Genomic DNA, 22517 nt, shown 5'->3' with positions numbered 1-22517 from the left:
AGAAGTATCTCCTGGCCATTGAGGCTAATAAGATGTCAGTGAACGTAGGAAAAGCATCCTTTTGCATTGCTTAGAATCTGAGGTATTCGAATATTTTCGCATAGTGCCAAAAGCTGGAGCGTCTGAAGATGAACAAGACTGATAATTTTGAAGAGGCTTTAATGTGGCTTGAAAGTAACAGGTTTAAACCTACAATAAGCATCACACATTTGTTTGTCTCTACTCATGGAGACCAAGGAAAGGGGAATCCTTTGAGGAGTTTATTACAGCATTGAAGGGATAGTCTACCACCTGCAATTTCGGAGTGTCAACTGGTGAGATGATGCGTGACCAATTGATGGTCAACACTAATAGAAAATTCATGCAGGTGATGCTGTGAGTTATAGGAGATCCCACACTGGATGAAGGCATCAAATCCACAAAAGCAATTGAACAATCAGTTCCTTGTGTGGAAGAAGTCAACAATGAGTGACCGGTCATCAAAAACAATGAAATATGTAGTGTAGTCAACAAGACCAGCAAAATTAAACATTTCAAGCTGGAAAAAAAGAAAACAAAGTTGTCCTGTTTTGGGTGTGGCTGCAATTCGCATTTTGCTTCTTATAAGTACTGTCTACCTTCTTGTAAAGAGTGTGTTTGTTGGCGTATGGGACATTTTGGCTGAGTATGCAAGGAAGAAACCAGACTTATCACCTTCACCACACTCTTTAAGAAAGAAGTGAAAGCTATCCTCATGGCTAAATTCACCTAAACATGTACCTAACTTTGGAACTTTTTGAGACTCCTGACTATTTGTATTTCTTGTTTATCAGATTGACTATTTGTATTATTGTTTAACTGATTGTGTATGCTCCCTCTTTTATCTACTTTATTTTTTACTACCCATTTACTACCTCAACTATCTGTCGCTCAAAAGCTTGTTAATTGCTCTCTTGTTTTTACTCCCCCCTTGTTGTAAAGCTCTCTGATATCTGCAAAGATCTTGTTCGCGCTATATAAAACTCTCAAAATAAATAAATAAATAAATAAGAAAGCCACCCGCAAAGACCAAGATTCGCTCAGATTCTAACTGACACCAACCAAAATATGGTTTCGCGCCATGGCAGTTCTTTTAAAACCTCTTAATTAACTACACGTGAAACACATGGGCACGTATCAAAAAAAGAAGTAGTACGCTCACTTGTCCAGCCCTTTCGACCGCCATCTTGGGTCATTCAAAGAGAACAGAAGACCCAATGCATGAATGGGCGCGATTTTAGAATAGGGTCCGGCCCGTATTGCATCAAACAGCAAGTCCGATTGATCAATATATAGCAAAAATCTAGTTTAATTGTGTTTATAGATGGCACGTCGTTACCAACATCAATAGCCATAAACCCTCTGAAAGACGGTGCGTCTAGTTAGAATAAGACAGATCAGTCAGAATGCATACGGTATTCAGATTCAGTCCAAAAGAGGGCACATTGTGTATATGTACATTTTGCGGTTGCCATCTTAAAGGAGGTCTGTTTCGTATATTCAAAAATGCATTCATTTGTAAAAGCATTTGTTTCTTCAGCAAAGTTGCCCCTCAAAATAATCTAGTATAATTGTGTTTTTAGATGGCACATCTTTACCAAAATCAATAACCCTAAACCATCCTAAAGACAGTAAGTCTAATTGGAATGAGACAGGTCAGTCAGGATACATTCAGTATCCCAGTTCCATCCGGAAGAGGGCACACTGTGTATATGTATCCTACACGGTCACCATCTTAAGGAAGGTCTAATACATATATTCAGAATTACATTAATTTATTAAAAGATTTGATTTTTCGACACAGTTATCCCTCAAAAAATTCCATCCAAAGGGAATAATTTGAAAAGAAAAAGAAAGAAAGGAAGTTTGTCACCTAAAATGTATATAAATCCTGTAATCTTAACTAGATTGCATAATTTTGGTAGATGATGCAATCTTAGTTCCCTGTCCAACTGACATAATGGCGCATAATGTATTACCACCATAAAAACCTCACACACCGGCGTCAGATCAAGGAGGACCTGGCTGAGCCCGACTAAGCAGGGCCATAAAGGCCTCCCCAATGTTGAGGACAATACTCAATGTCTTTCCAACAATCCTATTCACTGACTACAGAAGACAAATAGTCATAGATAGTAATAGACTATTCTTACTAGTATAGAGCACTTAACATTCATAACAAACTTCCTCTAGTAAGGCCAGGCCCGTCTGCGCCCGTCCGCGCCTGGCCCGCGCCCAGTGCCAGTCCCCCTGCCCCTCGCTCTCAAACCATCACCTGGACCAGGAATCAACTTCTTACTTTTAGACTAGGCACTTGCTCACCCATGGTCTGCTGTTGCACGTTGGACTTGGAAATATCCTCCTTTAACTGCGCTCAGTGTAACTACTCTATTCCCATGATGCGGAAACGGGTTCCTCAAGCTCGGTTACCTGCTAAACCGTTGCCTTCGCCCAGTCTAAAGGCAGCTCTAGTAAACTGCCGCTCCCTGCCCGCGCACTCAGCAGACATATGGCTCTTGCTGGATACTCATAAATGGGACGTACTTTTCCTTACAGAAACGTGGCTTAAAGATTCCTCTAAACCAGACATATACTTGGCCATTCCCACTGGCTGTCGCCTGTTGGGAGTTAATCGTGCCAACTCCAAATCTGGAGGAGGCCTTGCTGTTATTGCTAAGTCCCACTTTATTATTAACATAAATAAAATACCCAACCTGGGGCTCATTGAAGCTATGTATCTCACAATAATGGACTCCGCCTCTACAATCTTTGCTGGCATCCTGGTTTATAACCCTCCCTCCGCTTCTTCCGCATCCCTTAGCGCCCTGCTACACTCAATTGCAGATTTTTCCCTTAAACACTCGTATTTTAAGTGTTGGGAGATTTCAATCTCCACGTTGACAATCCCGCCTGCACCCAGCCTCATCTCTGCTCGAAACTTTACAGGGCTTGACCCTGTCTCAGCTCATAGAGGGTCCGACCCATAAAGCAGGTCATACACTTGATCTTATTTTTTCGAACCACCCTGGCATCTCCTCTCTCCCCTCCGTACCCCTCACGTGGACAGACCACTTCCTCCTCCCTTTTGAATTCAGCGTCCCCGCCCTGTCCCCCCCCTACTCCATGAACAGAGAAATAGGACGCAAATGGTCCAAAGTTACCAGTGAGGCCATTAAGACCTGTTTGGACTATCATTTTAATCCATTGGAAGACCTGGACAAGGAAACAGCGAGATTTAACTCTGCCCTCTCTTCTGCATTAGATAGTATTTCCCCCCTGGTCCCTCTGACTTCCTTCAGATCTCGCCCATCTGCTCCCTGGTTCTCCTCCACACTGAGAGAGGAAAAGAGCAGATGCAAACAGTTAGAATGAAAATGGCGCAAGTCCTACCACCCTATCAGCAAATCAGCCTATAAAACGGCATTAAATACATTTCAAAAACTTAAGAGGTCCACAATGAGAGCTTACTTTTCTAAACTTATCCAACAGGCGGAGAATTCCTCAAAAACCCTCTTCACTATCGTTAAGGATTTTGTGAATCCGCCTGCCCTGAAAGCCCAATCTACTCCCACACAGGGTCTCTGCAACGGACTATCCGATTTTTTCCAGGAAAAAATCATCAAACTATCGTCTTCCTTTGAGCCCGTACCTTCCATCCCCCAGCTGGGTCCATCAGACACCCAGCTCTGCTCTTTTAACCACATGGCTGCTGCGGGGATTTTTGCGCTGTGCTGCAAATTGCGATTCTGGTGCAGATATGACGAGCTCAGCTCGTCATCAGCACACGACACCCGTGGGTGATGACGAGCTGAGCTCGTCATCAGCAGCGAAAGGGTTAATTCCTTTGCTGAGCTGACCTCAGATTCAGCCCTGTCACTTTTAAACCAGGTGAAGACTGGATCTCCTTTGGACCCAGTTCCGGCGAAAGTGATGGTCAATCTAGCCCCTGTTTTAATCAACCCTCTCCTCGCTATATGGAACTCTTCTTTGAATCATGGCCATTTCCCTTCAGTTTGGAAACAAGCCAGGCTGCTTCCTATTTTGAAGAAACCAGATGCAGATCCTTCCCAATTTAGCAATTACCGTCCCATCTCCCTTCTACCTAAACCTGCCAAAATTCTGGAGAAAGTGGTCCAGAAACAACTGGCCCTTTATCTAGAAACTAACCAGCTGCTACATGATTCACAGTCCGGTTTTAGATCAGGATACAGTACTGAGACTGCTTTGCTAGAGGTATCGGAGACGATTAGGGAATCGGTGGACAGAGGCGAGGAGGCCATGCTAGTCCTCCTGGACCTATCCGCCGCATTCGATACTGTGTCTCATGATATCCTGGTGACTAGGTTGCAGTAGTTGGGGATCGGAGGCACAGCCCTGGCCTGGATCAAATCATTTCTCACAGAGAGATCTCAAAGGGTACTTCTCCGTCCTTTTGAGTCAGAAGACAAACCCCTTCTTTGCGGGGTGCCTCAGGGCTCTGCCTTGAGCCCTCTTTTGTTTAACGCGTATGTGGGCCCTCTTGCCAGGGTAGTCGAATCGTGGGGAGTCAGGGTGGTCTCTTATGCTGATGATACCCAGCTCATTTTTTCTTTTAGAGACCATTCTGACTCGCACTTTTCCAACTTTCGAAACTGCCTTGGCAACATCTGCACCTGGATGGCTTCCAATCATCTGGCCCTTAATACAGACAAAACCGAGGTGATTTTCTTTAGTCAGAAACCAGCCCCCCCAGCCAACCTGTGGTGGCCTACGGTGCTGAACCCCCCTCCCAATCCAGTAGAGTCAGCCCGTAATCTCGGCTTCCTTTTCGATAACACCTTGTCCTGCAAAGCCCAGGTTAACAAAGTCACCGCAGCTTGCTTTGGCAAATTGCGCATGATCAGGATGTTGCGTGTTTATCTAGGTTCCTGATCGATACTGTGACCTTATGCCCCTATTCGGCTATAAATCCATTTATTCCCTATATTGGCATAACCGTTCAAGTGCGATTTTCTGAAAAGTCATCTCTGGCCTCACACGAACAGAGCCACATTCCAGCATAGTTCCCTCTGCCACTTCCTTTGCGACCAATTAGTGCAATGACAGAGCAGTAGTCACTATCTGATATTCCTAGATAACACTCCGAGTTCTTCAACAAGATAAAAACTTAGCAAACCTGGAAATCCCCGCTTGCTATGTTTTGATTAGTAATGGAACTCTAATGAGCAACTGATAACTATCACTTCCTAGTGACATCTTTAATTGACGTCTTATGTCCAGCAAACTTGCGTCAAACCCGGCACCTGTCAGGTATAAATATTACCAACGTTGCCTTAAGCAATGTGAGCTGTTGTGAGCTGCGAGCTACTGATGCTAGCTGCCTGCACGACCCCGTGTTGGTAAATCTAGCACTCTGTCGCTGCAGCCTGCTATCCTGTGGTGGTGAAGCTGCTGATACCATTATCGCCGCTAAAGCGCGAACTATGGTGCAGTACGCTTAAGGAGCTGAACAGCCGTCCCTCTGCGAAGACATCCAGCAGATTCCAGCTGCCCGCGGACGCTGTCCCCCCTCCTTCCTCGACGCGCTGAAGAGACCCGCTGCCTTTCTCGTGCAGAGAAATCCAGCCACGGCGCTTCCGGTTTACCCTCGCGGGTGACTGGGATATCGAGAGAGACCCCTGAAGGAGATACCAATCCTCCATCATTCTATTCAGAGGTATGGTGTTGACTAAACCCTTAGACGAGAATTCTTGAAACAAACCTTGGCAAAACCAACTTAACTTAAAGCTACTTACTTACTCCCCTTTCACGTGTTAGGCTTAGGTCAGGCACACTGGGGTAGGCTTAGTTAGAAGCACCAGTTGAGTATGTTAGCCTAATGTATATATGACTGTATATATGTTTTATTACTTTTAAACCATTGTATGGCTAAGAAACCATATCAATGCTTTTACAGTTCTATTTCGCAATACTTATCTTACTGTACGTACTTTTTATAATAACAATTACTACAATTGTGCAATACATTTCTCTTGTACGAGAAGAAAGACTGTTCAATAAATGTTAACCCTTTATTGACAAATGCCCGTCTCTCTATTCTCTACATCTCGTGAAAGTAAACTGCACTAGACTGACTGAGTGAAATACGTGTCTATTGTTTCACACGACCCTAGAGATCGACTCTTGATCTGAGGAGCAAAGTTGTCATGTTGCACGGTTGTTGGAAAACTGAATACCTTCTTGTCTGTGCCAAGGAAGCTGATCACTTCCTATGCAGAGAAGAAAGTTTCCAGTGACCTCTGAGCTAGTTGGTAACACAACCCAATTAAGTTTAGCATAGTCAGTGGAGGCCTGGAATATAAGCAGTTCCACGTCGATACTACTGTTTATGTTATTCCAATGCGCAGGGCCTAGTGGGAAACTAGGAACTACACTACAAGGAAGATCTTCCCTTACCTTCCCCAGACTTCCCGTAAAACAATTGTCCATGCTCTCATTACGGCACATCTGGACTACGCCTACAGCCTCTATGCTGGAGCCCCCCTCTATCTCATTGACCGATTACAAATCGTTCAAAATGCGGTTGCCAGGCTTATTGGAAACATCCCTGCCCGCAACTCAGTCAAAGCATATCGGAAAGATTTACACTGGCTCCCTATCGCTCGTAGAGTTCAGTTTAAAATCCTTACCCTTGCCTTTTGAGCCATTCACGGAATTGGCCCATCCTATCTGAGCCAAAGACTCAAACTATCGAAGTCTGATAGAAACCTAAGGTCCAATAACCTATGTCTACTGGTTGTTCCCAGATTCAGGCTAGCCCGGAGCGGTGGCAGAACGTTCGGTGTGACGGCGGCTAAATTCTGGAACGACCTCCCTCTGGACCTTAGGTTTATCGAGTCTGAGCAGATCTTCAGACGCAAATTAAAAACTTGGCTGTTCACCCAACCTTGAGTAGGAGGGCTTCTGCTACACTGGGCTGGAGGGTAGGACCCAGGCTGCCTCCTCTGGTGATATTCTTGCTCTCTCAGCGCCGGGACACCCCCGACGGGGGTAGCTGTGCGCTTTATAAGCTTCTTAAATAAATAAATAAATAAAGTAAGAAACCAAAAAACGGGATGTACAATACCTTTTTTTTATTCAATGCTAACAGAAGTAAATGGAATATATTAAACCTAGACAAATCGCAATGTGGTAATTAAGGACAGACCCGGAATGTCACAACACTTAACAGGTATTTTTTCAAAACCTTCTTGTTAATCAATACTTCTTTATTTTTCAAAACTAACAGAAGTAAATGGAATTCATGAAACCTAAACAAATCTCAATGTAGTAATACTGGACAGACAAAAAATGTTGCGACACTTAACAGGTATTTATTCAATACCTTCTTGGTATTCAATACTTAAAGAGGTAAATGGAATACATGAAACCTAAACAAATCTGAATGTAGTAACACTGGACAGACCTGAAATGTCACAACACTTAACAGGTATTTATTCAATAACGTACCAGTTGTGTATCAGTTATCAAACAGAGAAATCACATCTCGAAATAAAAGAATGTCTGTCCAGATACCTAAGCAGTCACAATATAATGCAGAAAGTGGACAGATATTGGCCGTAGAATAGAAAGCAGGCTTAGTTTAAAAAGTGATGGAATCGGTTGTCAGTGTTATGGCTGCAACTTATGGCTCGCAATCTACAGGTCCACTTGGCCTCTTTCTGCCTTAATGTGAGATCCTGGTCTCCGCCTCTTCTGATTGCTGGCACATGTTCAATACCATGAAACCAGAATATGGAGTCCGACACATGATATTGTTTATAGTGTTCAGCCATGTGGTATCTGATGTCACTCCCTATGATGACCCTGCGGTGCTTCTGAATCCTAAGCTTGAGATTTCACTTTGTGCTTCCCACATAAATCATACTGCATCTACAGCCTAAAACATAAATCACAAAGGGTGTATTGCAGTTTATAAAATCTCTGACTTCATATTGTTTGGGGCTATTATATGCAAAGTGTTGTGTCTTATTCTTCACAATCTTGCATATAATGCACGAATCACAAGTAAAGAAACCACAAGGTGTCTTAGCTAACCATGTCCCAATAGACCTTGATGTTGGTGCATAACTGGGACACAATTTATCTTTTAATGTCTGTCCTTTCCTGTATGTTACAGAAGGGTTCAATGTAAGATCTTTTTTCAAATTTGGTATTTCTAGCAACAGATGCCAGTTCTTTTTTAGAATTCGAAAGAATATATTGCTATGTAAGATGTGTACTTGGTAACAAACCTAAGTTTCTCATTATATAAGGTACGTTTCCAATTTTTTGTCACAAGTGTACTGTCTCTGTTCAGTTGGTACACGTGTGCCTCAGCTTTTTCCATCTTTTTCCACATCCCGTATATTGTAGCCTCTCTTGAGAAAACAAGAGCGTGTGTCAGCAATGTTAGCCTTGAAGGCTGCAAGTTCGGAGAAATTTCTCCGTACGCTCACCAGTTCTCCATATGAGATGTTTTTAATTACTGAACGTGAATGAGCACTGGTAGCGTGCAGTACTCGGGTACATGCCGTCTCTTTGCGGTACAAAGTACTTGGATGACCCCATCTTTTATATAAAAGTGGAGAGCTAAAAATTAAATGTTCTCCTTATGACAGTTCATGGTTAATTGAACATTATAGGGATTGTCATTCAAGTTCACAAAATATTCATCCAAACTCTCCCTTGACCCTGACCACAGGCAGATGATAGCGTCAATATATCTCCCCGAGAACACAATATGTTGTGCCCATGCATGCGCCCTCTCATACCACCCTATAAAAAGGCAGGCATAAGAGGGAGCATATCTGGTGCCCATGGCAGTCCCACTGACCTGATTGTACCATTGCCCATTGTGGAGAAAAATATTCCTTGTCAGAATCAGATCAATCATTTCAAGTACCATGAGGTTATGCTCAAACATGTCAGCTCTTTCTCTATATAGGTAGGAACCTACTGCCAGCCTTCCAAACCTATTCTCAATACAGGTATATAGGCTGATTACATCTCATGTGACAAAGAGTAAATCCTCAGAGCAGACAAAATCTTTAAGTTTAAGCAACACATCCGTGCTGTCTTTGATGTAAGACGGCAGGTCAATCACATGTTTTCGTAGTTGCATGTCTACAAACTTAGACAACCTCTCCGTGGGTGAGCCCACCCTAGAAATAATGGGTCACCTAGGTGGGTAGGGGCACTTTTTTAAATGTACTTTAAGAAGTGCGTAGATACTGGGTAACCTCCGTTGGCATACTTTTAGAAACCTCTATTCGAAGTCAGATAAGAGACAAACGTCTTTCCACTCACTAAGTTTCAGATTGATTAAAGATACCAGTTCATTCATGGGATTCCCACTTACTAATTCATAACAAGAGATGTCACTTAACTGTAATTCTATCTCATTCATATAATCTGTTTGGATCATTACCACTACGTTGTTGAGTTTGTCAGCCTTGCGGATGACAATAGTTTCATCTTTTTCTAGCCTGTATAATGTTACCCTTTCAATAAGTTATTATCTCCTTCTTTAGAGAATGTATTGTGGCATTCCAATTTGTATAAATCTTCTGTCACTTTATCATAGAACAGATCAATATTCTGATGATAAGAGCCGACCGGTATAAACTTGCATTTTGGTCGTAGCTCACTATCAACATCAAGGTTCTCTAAGATGTTCAAATCTTGTAATAATGCCCCCATCTCAATATCTGTCTTCTCGTAAATTGACAAGAGACATTGGACATTGCAAATATCTGCAATACTCAATACAGGAGTGGGGCACAATTCGGTTGGTACAGAAACATCACATCTTTGGTTACTAAAGAAATCTTTTAATTTCAGTGTTCTTATAAACTTAAACAAATCCATATGAACATCTGTTAAGTCTCCAGATTGTGTTGAGCAGAAGCCCAGACCTTTGTTTAACAAACGTAATTGATCAGTATCCATTACTCTTTGTGACAAGTTGATCACCTCTACATCTTTATGATGTCCCATCTCAAATAGTGCACCCACCTCACCTGTTTGGTTCGATACCAATATCAATAATATACAACACCTCCTATGAACACGCATATAAGTAAAAAACAGTACAACACAGGTTATGTTGATCTTGAATGAAGGCAATGGTGTTCTTATTTGTAATATTTGGTTTAATGTTGTATTTTTGAGCATGCCAGCCAACACGTGTTCCGTCAATGGGTTGTATAAACCCTCGACTTCTTCAGGACTGGGGATAAAATGGAAACAGCTTATGTCATACATATGTTATGTAATATTTGGCTTAATGTTGTATTTCTGAGCACGCCAGCCAACACGTGTTCCGTCGATGGATTGTATAAACCCTCGACTTCTTCAGGACTGGAAATAAAATGGAAACAGCTTATGTCATACATATGTTATCTTCAAAAAGGGGGGCTGTACAAAAGAGAATATGCACTTTTAAGAAGTAATTAGGTGAGCCAGAAATAAAAACTGGCCATGAAGAGGAGCACCCAAATTACAAATAGATCTGAACAGATTTTTAGAAAAAGGAATTCTTAGAGAAAGGCGTAGCTTAAACCTTAAGAGGCCTTGTGTTAACAGCTCAGAAATACAACATCAAACTGAAAATTACAAATAATAACATCATTGATCAACATAACCTGTGTTGTACTGTTTTTTACTTACATGCGTGTGCACAGGAGGTGGTGTATATAATTGTACGGACCTTCTGGTCCCAATTTGGGGGTTTAGATGTTTCCCCTCACCTATGGCACTGCATCCAATTATTTTGTTTCTCTCATAGTATTAATTTTACGTTATTGGTTTAGCGCCGTCTGAGAACCTGTGATAAATAACACCCCTCTCTTAGGACTAACACCAATATCAATAACAATTATTTTTTCGACCTTGTCATTCTTTCTTGGTCTATTTGGGCCCTCTTTGTGTTTCTTTTGGTATCTCCTCCCCCCTCTCCTTGTTTTTGATTTCGTTTTTTTCACAGCTTGTAGCTTATGTGCAGTTTCGCTAACTCCTAGAATGCAGAGGCTCCTTCCCCTAAAGGTGTCTCACTAAGTTTTCTACTTGAGGCAACACTACTTTGCGAGGAGACCGATACACTACTCACTGACCGAGTGTCATCAGTTTCTTCCCTTCCTCTTTTCCTGTCTTCGGGAGCGTGAACTGAATAGTACTTTTTTGCAAACGTATAGATGCGGCCCACTTTGTAATCTCTATCGTCGCACCGTAACTTGTGCATCTTCTTATCTTTTAAATACTGGTGATGGCTTTCAATAACTTTTTTTAAATTTCATAATTTTTTTCAATTAAATCTTTAGCCTCCATCGCATCTATTTCTTTTTCTACTGTCTCTATTTCAGATAATAGCTTTGCCCCTTTGTCAATCGCATTTCTGATTAATATCTGCATCATTACTAATGATGCTCCCTCAAAATTTGCTTCCCGTTCTTTAAGGAAATGAGGACTAAAGGCCTCAAACATGGAAAATATTAAGATATGTAAGCCTCTTAGGGCCTTCTTGTTGGCGATATACTGCTGGAGTGTTACTCCGTCCCACCATCGCCCTAATTCCTGTTTTTTCAGGCGCTCCAACTTTACAAAGAGAGCAAGCAGTCCCAATGTACCCTGCATATTCTGAGCCATAGGTGCGGTGACTGAACTTCGTCCAAACAAATCTTGCGCTAGTTCTCCCCGTCACCAAAACGGGGCATATTCAAGTTGTAAGCAGCAGAGGTGAGTGCGATTTAGTCCAACAATAGTATACTTCCAAACAGAAATGGGCAACAGGCTTATACAATAGCACTACACTCTTTTACTACTGTCTTATAAAAGTTATTATTCGTGCACAAAACTCGAGCACCTGTCACCCTGTGGTGCTCCTGATCACAGATTAACATAGCAAATTCAACAAAAAGTAGTGCACCGAACAGAATACATTTCAGTACTTTTTTATTTTATTTTTTTACATTTCAGTCCTTTTGTATTTTCTTTGGTTTAATCCTTTATTTTAGCATCCATATGCTAAAATAAAGCAAGAAAACGTCTTGCTCAAAAAGAAAGAAAGGACACACCTAGCAAATACGAGGAGCTCCAGGTAATAAGGTGGTCCGCCTGATTAGAAAAAATAGAGGATAAGTACACAATATATTCATACCCTAAATTCCATTCTTGATTCATTGTGTACTTATCCTCTCTTTTTTCTTATTAGGCAGACCACCTTGTTACCTGGAGCTCCTCGAATTTGCTAGGAGTGTCTTTTCTTTTCTTTTGTTGTCCCCACTATTTAGTGAGTGTGATATTCTTTGTAGGATCGTAGCCTCCTGTTATTTTAAAATGTGTTTGAATCCCTGATACGAATAGATTATCTGTGCATCTCTCTCTTTTTAGGTGAACTATTTTGTTGTTTAAAGTTTTTTGTACACTCACTAGGAGTGTCTCTTCATTTCTTTCTAAACTAAGACGCTTTCTTGATTACCTGCTTTGGTATTTCTGTGCCTGTGATATTCTTTGGAAGGTCTCAGCCCGGTTTATTTTCATCGGGTTACGATTATTGATTGCCTGCAATCTAGTTCCCCTTGTCCTTCTTAAGTAATTTTGTGTTTTTCTACATCATGACATAGGTGAGCCAACTGGAAGCATCGAATTAGCATTATATTATGGCACGATTACTGATTGTGTTTTCGCTGACGGTATTATTTATCTTGATAAAGGAGATGTTCTATCTATGACTTTTGAGGTGAGTCTATAGCCTCTCTGACTTTACATTCCATCCCTATTCCAGCTTCTGGCTTTTGCATTTCAAATGTTTTTGATTTGACTATCTTTGAAGTAATTTCAGAATATGGTCTTCACTGTTTACCAATGGATAAGATAACTTTTGTTATATCTCCCTCTCTCTTTTCTTATGGAAGCCTAATGGCAGACTTTTAGGGGGTGATTCACCTCTAATTTCCTTTTTGGAGGTGCGGAACCTTGCATGGTTTGGTTTTTATATAACCTAATTACAAATAGAACATTCTTAGGTACTTGGGTTTGACTGTTATGTTTTCCTCTCTTTCTGTAGTCTGAATATGAATTGAATTCCATTTTCCTATAGATCTGAAAAATCTAGTACAGTATGATTCTTCTTTTTTACTTTTATACATAAAGTGGATCCCTCTGGGTCTTCCATTTTATGCCATTTATGATTGCTTTTTATCAAATTATGTCACAGGTTTTATATTTTTTTCTCTTGTCGTATAATCATCGTATTTTTTTAAAGAGTGTTGTATAAAAAAATAGTCATGTCCGTCAGTTCTCTGTTTGATATTATACAAAAAGTTGTTCTTTGCAAACTTTTTTTATTTTTGTTTTTTTTATTAGCATTTTCAAAGACAAACAATGTCCTAAAAGGTAAACAACACACAGACCGTAGTACAACAACATCCATTATCCAGTTTGTTGCGATTTGACAATGTTACCAGTACATAATATTTACTACATGAAGATTACTATGCACAATTAATCAATTTGGTACGTTTGTAAAAATTCAATCAAGTAAATGCAGTAGTCCCTGGGCTTACAACCAGCAGGTAATTATCCTTGTACGTTTTCAAAGCGTCTTCACAATACGTCATATCCTGAATCCACTGTCTGACTTTTGGAATCTCTCTACTATCCCAGCATAGCGAGATTCTCTGCTTAGCTAGAAGCAAAGCAACTATACAAAATGTGCAATTAGTAGCGCGTACGCCTTGAACAAGGCCCAGCAGGCAGATACGAATAGTACATACAAAGTTAATACCCACCATATTGCCTAGTATCTATATAACGTTTACCCAATAGTCATTCACTGTTGTACAGTACCAAGCAAGGTGTATAAAGTCAGCCATTTCAGTCTTGCAGCCTTTATACTTCGTATCTGTGCGCAGTCCATATTTACAAAGCCTGGCTGGAGTATAGTAAGTTAAGTGTAAATATTTATAATGCAACATACGCACATTTCCATTGTGCATTAGCATACCAGTTAGGGAACATGACAGAGCCCATTCCTCCTCTGTAAGTGGGTCAGCTAGGACATCATTCCATTTACTTAATGCTCTATGCGTTGTGTCAGCTATGTCCTTCTGTAATTTGATATACAGTTTAGATACCATGTGCGTGTTGCGAGATGTTGTGAGCAACAATTGTAATGCTGACAGCTCTGGTGGCTCCTCAGGGTAAGAAGGGTATAACTTCTTGATCGCGCCCTGTAATCTATAATATATGAAATGAAACAATAATGTTTGATTACTGATGTACGTAAGGTCATTTGGTGCTCTAAAAGTGCCATTGTTATATAGTTCCCCCATGGTATCTATGCCCACTTGTTTCAGCAGGCCCATGCCTACCTCTTCTTGAGTAACCAACAATTCTGGGTGATGATGTAGTGGCAGGGCAGAGGCATATAAAGGGAGTTTATGCGCTAATCTACCCATCGTACGCCAGGCAGCGTTGGTAGTGTCTATAGTATTGATATCCCGATCATGAAGAGGGGGCCGGCGATGAGTTATGATAGCGTTTAATGGTATTGGGAGCGCATCACCTTCTTCAATCGCCACGTGAGTGTTGAGGGGACATGATGATACCAATAATGTGCATATTGCGCTCGTGCACATAAAACATAAATCAGAAAATCAGGAACTGTAAATCCACCCTGTGAGTAGGGTAATGTAAGAGCACGCAACTCAATGCGGCCCTGCTTGCCTGCCCATATCAGGTGAGTCACCATTGCAGATAAACGTCGAAAAACTGCTGCTAGGGGAGTAATAGGGATATTATTAAAATTAATTAAAATGTCGGTAATATGGCCATCTTGACAATTGCCAGATGATCAGCCAATGTTAAAGGTGATTGAATCCACCGCCCTATTTTGTCCTCCATGGAACTGATCACCCGACCATAATTAGTTCGGATCACCACTTCTGGCTCCATGTGATACCAGACACCTAAATATTTAACTGGGTCAGATTGCCCTTCTAGTGGGAACTCTGTTGAGTGTGGATGTGTCGTGTCCATTAATGGTATAATGAGAGATTTGGACTAGTTAACTTGAAGCCCAGATTGGTGACCAAATTTACTATATTCCCTCAACAGGGGGGCCAGATAAATCTCAGGATCTCACACATATAGCATCATATCATCTGAATAAAGAGATATATGCAATGGGCGCTGTGGGAATTCGAGTGCTGAATAGTGATGTCCCTGACGAATTTTACAAGCCAGCGGCTCAAGTGCTATCGCAAATAGCAAAGGGGACAGTGGGCACCTTGTCTTGTCTCCCTTGCAATCGGAATGGCATCTGATATGAATCTGTTAACTTTGATACGCGCTGTAGGCACAGTATACAGTATATGCACCCATTGCAGGAAGATGGGTGGGAATCCAATTCTTCGTTGAATAGTATGGAGATAGGGCCATTCGATGGAATCAAATGCTTTTGCAGCATCTAAAAGAACCGCAGCAGCCTTAGTACTGGGGATTAAATAATGCAAGAGTGCAAATAGTGTTCTGGTATTGTGGGCCGTAGCTCTAGAGGAAAAGAAAGCAACAAAGCAGTTCAAGTTAGCGGTAAGACCGAGAAACATGGGTATTTGGTTTCATCCCGCAGCTTATCTAAGTACAAGGGAAGACAGGCTGGCAGAAGGTCGGTGCCTGAATTTACCCTTCTACAAAATAAGAGCACTAATTAGTATGTTGTGAGACAAGACTCTGGACGCCCTCATCTGTTTGGACTGCCTTTTGTTTGCTGCCTGCCCTCTATCACCTACATTACCTCCAGGACTCCATTGGGAGATTGCTTGGACCGCTGCAGAGCTCCGGACCGCGGGCCGCAGACTGCCAGGAAACTACACCTCCCAGCAGGCAGTGCGGTCCCACGAGAGGAGCAGCGTGACCCACCGAGAGGGAGATAAATTCCACAGAGGGCTCCCGCGGTGCGGCACGCGCGCGGACAAAGCCCAGGCCAAGTCTTTACCCGTCTGTGGCTTGCTGAGGCTGGGCTGGGCCCAATCTCTTGGTTTTCGTTACTGTGAATACAACGATTTTATTGACAACAAAAAGTAAGAGTTCATTTACTGCTTGCGCTTGCCCAGCTTACATCTTTATTCTTTTGAGCGCGAACTGAGTCTGAGGACCAATTAATCTACCAGAGTTTCATTATTGACGTGCCCATGGACTGGTTACTAAGGGGAGGGGTGCTTGTATTTTATTTTTCTTCCCCCGTTTTTTGTCGAAACCTCTAAACATGTTAAGGCTATGGGGAAAAGGAAACTGTTAAGCCCGAAGCCCCCTGTGGGTAAAACTGTTCCAGCTGCTTCACACCAATCGTTATTGAGTTATCTCATGGGGGCTATGGGGACCTTGAACAAACAGATTATTTCGGTAGAAGAATCCCTTGAGGCAGTTTCTTCGCGGTCAATTACCGAACTAGAACAACTAGCTGATCAGGCCTCACCGAGGCAACCCGCAGTCCCCAAAATTGTCACAAATGGTTGTATACAAAAAATCTCTGATGAGATTTCTTTAACTGATTCTGACTCTCTATCACAGCCACCTCAGAAAAAACACAAGATTCCCTCTCGTGTTGAGAGCTTGCGCACTGATATGGTTACTGCCACAGGCGCTAAGAATGCACCAGATTTCACCATGCCCATAATAGTGAAGCACACCAACCAAGGAAAGAAAAGGGCAGGGGCAAGAAGAGGTTTCTGTAAGGGGAAGGAGGACCCCTCTAAAAAACCCGAAGCGCTAAGTAGCTATATTAAGAAACTAACCACCTTAGTGGAAAGACTGGATCTTTATTCAAGAGTGAACCTGGACCAAATGCGGGCTAGATTAACTCTTATTGAAGATCTTATGTCAAGTGATAAGAAGAACCGCTGTGACTCTATATCTGGCGTACATGAGCAAAGGGTGGAGAATAAGGGTAATTCTTTGCAGACTAGTTATTATAGAAACCTAGAAAAAACCCACCTGCACGCTAAGGATAAAGAACCCTCTTCGAGGCACTTCAACTGCAAGGGCAAATCATTCAATTGGGACCCCTTCTCCCTGATTAAGATAAACAACCCTCCATACACTTCAGCTGCAGATGAAAGGCCTGGGGGTCCAGTTAGCCATCCAAAACCCCCAGTTTTCATTCTTTCACCACGCTTCTTGCAGACTCGTCAACACCTACCGTTCACTCCTTTAGAGCAAAACGGGGAAAATTCTGGGTCAGACCCAGTTCTTGACCTTCCTCCGTGTGCAACACCATATGTAATTGTTTTGGCAAATGCACCAAGTAAGGGCTCCACAGAAGTAGAATCCTGGGAGTCACTCAGAAATAAAGCCCTTCATTGGTTGGGTAAGAGGACGGGTCTAGACAACCAACTATTTATGAATTTAAGATGGTGAGAAGGGTCCAGTGGTTGGGCAACACTAGGAAATCGCTGCTGGGAGACTGCATTGTCCTTACATTTAGATCCTCAATGTTGGTCAAGAAAATTCTTTGGAAGACTAGTAACAACGTTTTAGTAGCAGGCAGGATCAATATATTGCTGCTTGTTTTTTTCTATCCTCCACGTTGCAAGTATTCGACTGGATTTAAGAGTAGATAAATCGCCCCAACTCGAAACGATTATCATGGTGTTCCAACCTTCAACAGATTTAATTTGTTATCTGGTTTGGAAGGAATCGATTGACTGGTCAACCATAATTCTACTGATCTTGGGTCACAGGAGCCTTAAATGAGATGCCAAAAAAACAAATAAACTGTTCCCCCATTTCCAACCGCTCTACCGACAGTGAGGTCAAAAGTGGCTAATTCAACATACAGACCTTATCTTATCTGCCCATAGTGGAGAATCCAGGCCCACCCATATGTGGGTACAATAGCACAAATCAAAAAGGGATCAGAACGATAAAGAACCCAGATTTAAATGAAGGGCCCATTAATCATGGCCATGAGTCCCCTGTACCTCCTACTGAGCCCGGCCTTAAAATAACCTTTTGGAACGTAGCAGGTCTGCGCTCCAAACTGGCTAATGATATTTGGCTTTGATTCGTGGGACATTTTAACGTGCTTTGCCTTCAGGAGACATTGGCTACTTCAGCTTTACACCTAGAGGGTTATAAAACATATTTCTCTACAGCGATTTCCTCCACCTCTGGGGGAGCCAAAGGGGGTTTGATAATATTTATCTCCAATGTTCTAGCGATTAAGAAAATCGCCTTATTTAAAGCAGAACCAAACTTCCAAATAATAATTTTAGATTTGAACAAATATGACACTTACGTCCTGGCGAATTTTTATAACAATCTACCCCAGACTGATGTAATAAGTATCCTAAGAGATATTTCATTCTCCCTACAGGACCTAAAAAATAACTCTAAGAAAAATGTTATAATTATTTGGGGGGGCGATTTTAATCTTACTCTATGTGCCCAAAATAATAATTACAATTGCGGTCTTCAGGGCGAGAATGAAAACACTTTAACTCATTTCCCCCACACAATAAGTGGAGAGTATATGAACGAAGTGCTATGTGTTTTGGAATTAGGGTTGGCAAACAAATTAGTGGTACCCTCGGTCCCACTCACCAAAACTTTTAACCGAAGGGGAGCGTTTAGCATTATAGATTCTATTTTTGTTTCAATCAATGCTGCGTCCCGCATTGTAAATTTTAAAACACATTACAACTCCACTAGTGACCACTTCCCAAATAGCATCACAGTATCACACCCAAATAAACTAGATAAGCGAAATTCTGTGAGAATACATGGGCAAGGAACCCTATCATTGAATAGATTAAATGGGTACTCGCTTAAGTGGAAAAGATCGATCACTACAATCGGTTAACAAGTGTTTAGATCTTAATACCACTAATGAAGAGATCCTGAATAGTTTATCTAATATACCAAGAGCAGTAAAGGCAGCCCTGTATAGGAAATTAAAAGACAGAAATGATAAAACCAAAGGATGGTTCAACAAAACCTGCACAAAAACATATTCTAATCTAAAAGCTGCCCTTCACAAAACACAAAGAGATAAACAAGAAATTGCCCATTGTAGAAGGGAGTATAATAAGGCTATAAAAGTAAGGAAAGCCGAATTGAAAGATGAGTTATGGGTTCAATTACATAGAAGCTGTACTATGAAAGATAATATTGCTTTTTGGAAAATCATCAAGTCCCCTTTCTTTTCGGAAGCTAGTAATAATGCCAATATAGATATAGCTATTGATGAAGTAGCGTGGGTTCAGCATTTTGTGGGGATTTTCGGCCTTTTATCTCAGGAATATTCTTCCCAAATCCATAAAGAAAAGACAAGCCTATCTCCCACGAAATCTGTTTTTCCTATTGCTCTAGAAATAACCCACATAGAAGTAGAGCATGTCCTGCTAGCCAGTAAAGGCGGAAAGGCACCTGGTCCCGATGGGATCCCAGTAGACCTTTTCAAGCACAACTTGGAACTGTGGACCCCAATACTAACCAGAGTCCTCGAGGAATCTTGTGCTGTGGGCCTATTAGATTCATGGTCTGACTCAATCCTGGTCCCAATTTTAAAAAAGGGGGACCGTCACTGCCCATCTTGCTATCGTCCCATATCCCTGTTAGATTCCCTAGGGAAAGTAGAGGGACGCATTATCCTTAATCGTCTTCAGCTATGGGCAGAAGACAACAAGAAACTTTCAGACCTTCAATTTGGGTTAAGAGAAGGACTGGGCACCACGGAGCAAGCGCTCAATTTGACCCTCCTTCTTGGCAAATATGTTAACGTAAAGGCGGGAACCTCTACATGGCGTACGTTGATTTAACTGCAGCCTTTGACTGCGTAAGCCACTCCAAATTATGGTCCATTCTATCAGACATGGGTGTAGAGCTTCCGCTGGTAAATTTCCTATGGGAACTGTATTCCAACGCCACGGCTAGGGTGAGGTTTGGAAATAAGGGGGAACTCACGGCCTCATTCGGTGTGGAGAGGCGGGTCAGGCAGGGATGTGTCCTGGCACCCTTTCTTTTCACCCTTTATACGAATGGGTTTGGAATGCACTCTGCTAGAAGGGTGCCAGGACCTACCCCTCATTGAAAAGCGTCCAATACCGGCCCTACTATACGCCGACGACGCCGTGATTCTAGCTTGAACCCCCCTAGAACTTCAACGCGCTCTGAAGAGATATCATAGCTATATGGCTGACCTTGATTTTAGGATGAATATCAAAAAAACATTTATAATGTCCATAGGAAATAGACGTAAGAAAACTAAGGATATCTATGTTGAAAATATTAAACTTGAGAATACAAAGACCTATCCTTATCTAGGAATTCTAATGGAAGATAAATGCTCATGGAGACAGGCAATCGAGGCAAGAAAGTTGCTTTTTATGCAGGCTACAACAGCATTGGTTAGTTTTGCCCAAAGACTAGGAAAAAGACCAATGGCGGAACTGATACAAATTTATCGGTCAAAGTGTTTAAGGGTAGCGACCTATGGAGCAGGGTGTGGTGTTACGGGAAAGTAGAAGCCCTACAAAAAGTAGAGAACAGTTTTTTGAGATTCCTACTCGCTGTGCCACGAAGCTCCTCCACTTATAATTGCCATTTGGAACTTGGCCTTCCATATATCACTGATATAGTCAAGCTCCAAACTATTCTTTTATTGCACCGTCTCTGGTCCTCCACTAATGCTACTTTTAGCCAAGGGCTTTTAGAGGATTGTCTTTTGCTTGAAAACGGGCATAAGATCGGTTGGCTTATGTATATTAAAAATTTCCTGTACGATCTAGGATTGTCAAAGTATTACCATTCCCCCACAACAATCTCCGAAATATCCAGAAAGGGATTTAAAAAAACATGTTTGATCCATCTAGAGCAACTTAGGTTGGCCACTGAGGCGAGCAAATCTTCCGTTCAATATATACTAACAATACAAATCACTTCGGCTATTCAACCATATCTAACATTTGACCTAAGTGGTTACGAAAGATTTCTGCTGATACGATTTAGGTGGAATATATTCCATCGCCTGGTATCCTTCCCGAAAATAAATGATTGGTCTATGAACCTAACGACCTGCCCCTGTGACGAAGCCTCAACCCAATCTGATGCACGTGGTCCTATTTTGTAAATTTTATAAAGAGCCGAGGACCCGTTGGTTGATTCCGCTCCTAAAACATCTGGGTTTATGGAGATGTCATCCAGGTTATCTTGTTTTACAATTTTTGGAGGTTCCTTTCTTCGCGAAAAACATTGCTCAATTCTTGAAGTTATTATTATTGGAGCACAGCTACCTCTAACGGAAGTGTCCCGGCGCATTTTCCGGCAAGACAATAAGCTACAGAAGGCATAAAGAGACATAGCTGACAGAACAGTTACTTAGATCGAAACAACCAGTTTTTTAACGCTTTCCTAAAGAGAGATTCCTTTTCCATCCCTCTGAGTTCCACTGGCATATAGTTCCACATTGCGGGAGCCCGTACCGAGAAAGCCCGGCCGCCCATACGGCTTTTAGAAAATCTAGGAATTTTCAGAAGGTTTTGACTATGCGATCTCAAGGTTCTAGTCTGAAGGTATCTCTGGATCCTGACTCTGAGATACTTTGGGCCGTGTCATGAAGAGCTCTGTGTACCAATACCATAGATTTAAACAACACTCTTTTCTTCAGCGGCAACCAGTGAAGACTCACCAAATGGTGGGCTATACTGTGTCTTACAGGAACGTGTCTGATAACTCTGGCTGCCGCATTCTGGATAAGCTGGAATCTAGCGATCAGGTACTCAGGGGCACCAATGAAGAGACTGTTTACATAGTCCAGACGCAAAGTAAAAGTTCTGTCTTAAACATAGGCAAAACCTAGGGTAGGTTATGAATTGTACAGAATTTATAAGAATTAGGATATTCACTACTCTCTTGTGCTCATAATTATCCATAGAATGCTCTTTAAATATCTACCATGTACTGTTGCACCTTATTCACTGGATTAGTTGCCAAAGTTTTAGCTATTGATATCCCTAGGGGATATTAATTTTATCTTTTTTTTATTTACTGTTTTTAATGTAAATTTTTAAAAGAAAATGTACTTTTATTGTTTTTCTAAATCAGAATACCGAATAAAGGACTTTTGATTTGATTTGACTATAATAGGTACATGGGTGGTGTTGATAGAGTAGAACAGAGGTTTGAACCTTACACTGCTCTTCGTAAGGCTTACATTTGATATAAGAAGTTGGCTATCCATCTTTTCCACTTTGCAACCTTTAATGCTTTTGTTGTATTTAAGGATTGTTGTCCTGAGTCAAAGATGACTTTTACTAAGTTTCAGGAGTCTCTAATAGGCAGCCTTGTTGTAGTGGAACGGGCAAGTGTTCCTAGAGTTGTAGTGGTGAAGGATGTGGCTAGATTGAAAGAGCACCACTTTCCTGATCACATTCCTCCCATGCCCTCAAAAGACTTTCCCAGTAGGAGATGTAGAGTCTGTT

This window comes from Lissotriton vulgaris, chromosome 5 (assembly GCF_964263255.1).
Source record: "Lissotriton vulgaris chromosome 5, aLisVul1.2, whole genome shotgun sequence".
In the NCBI taxonomy this organism is placed as follows: domain Eukaryota; kingdom Metazoa; phylum Chordata; class Amphibia; order Caudata; family Salamandridae; genus Lissotriton; species Lissotriton vulgaris.
This window is presented reverse-complemented; position numbering follows the sequence as displayed.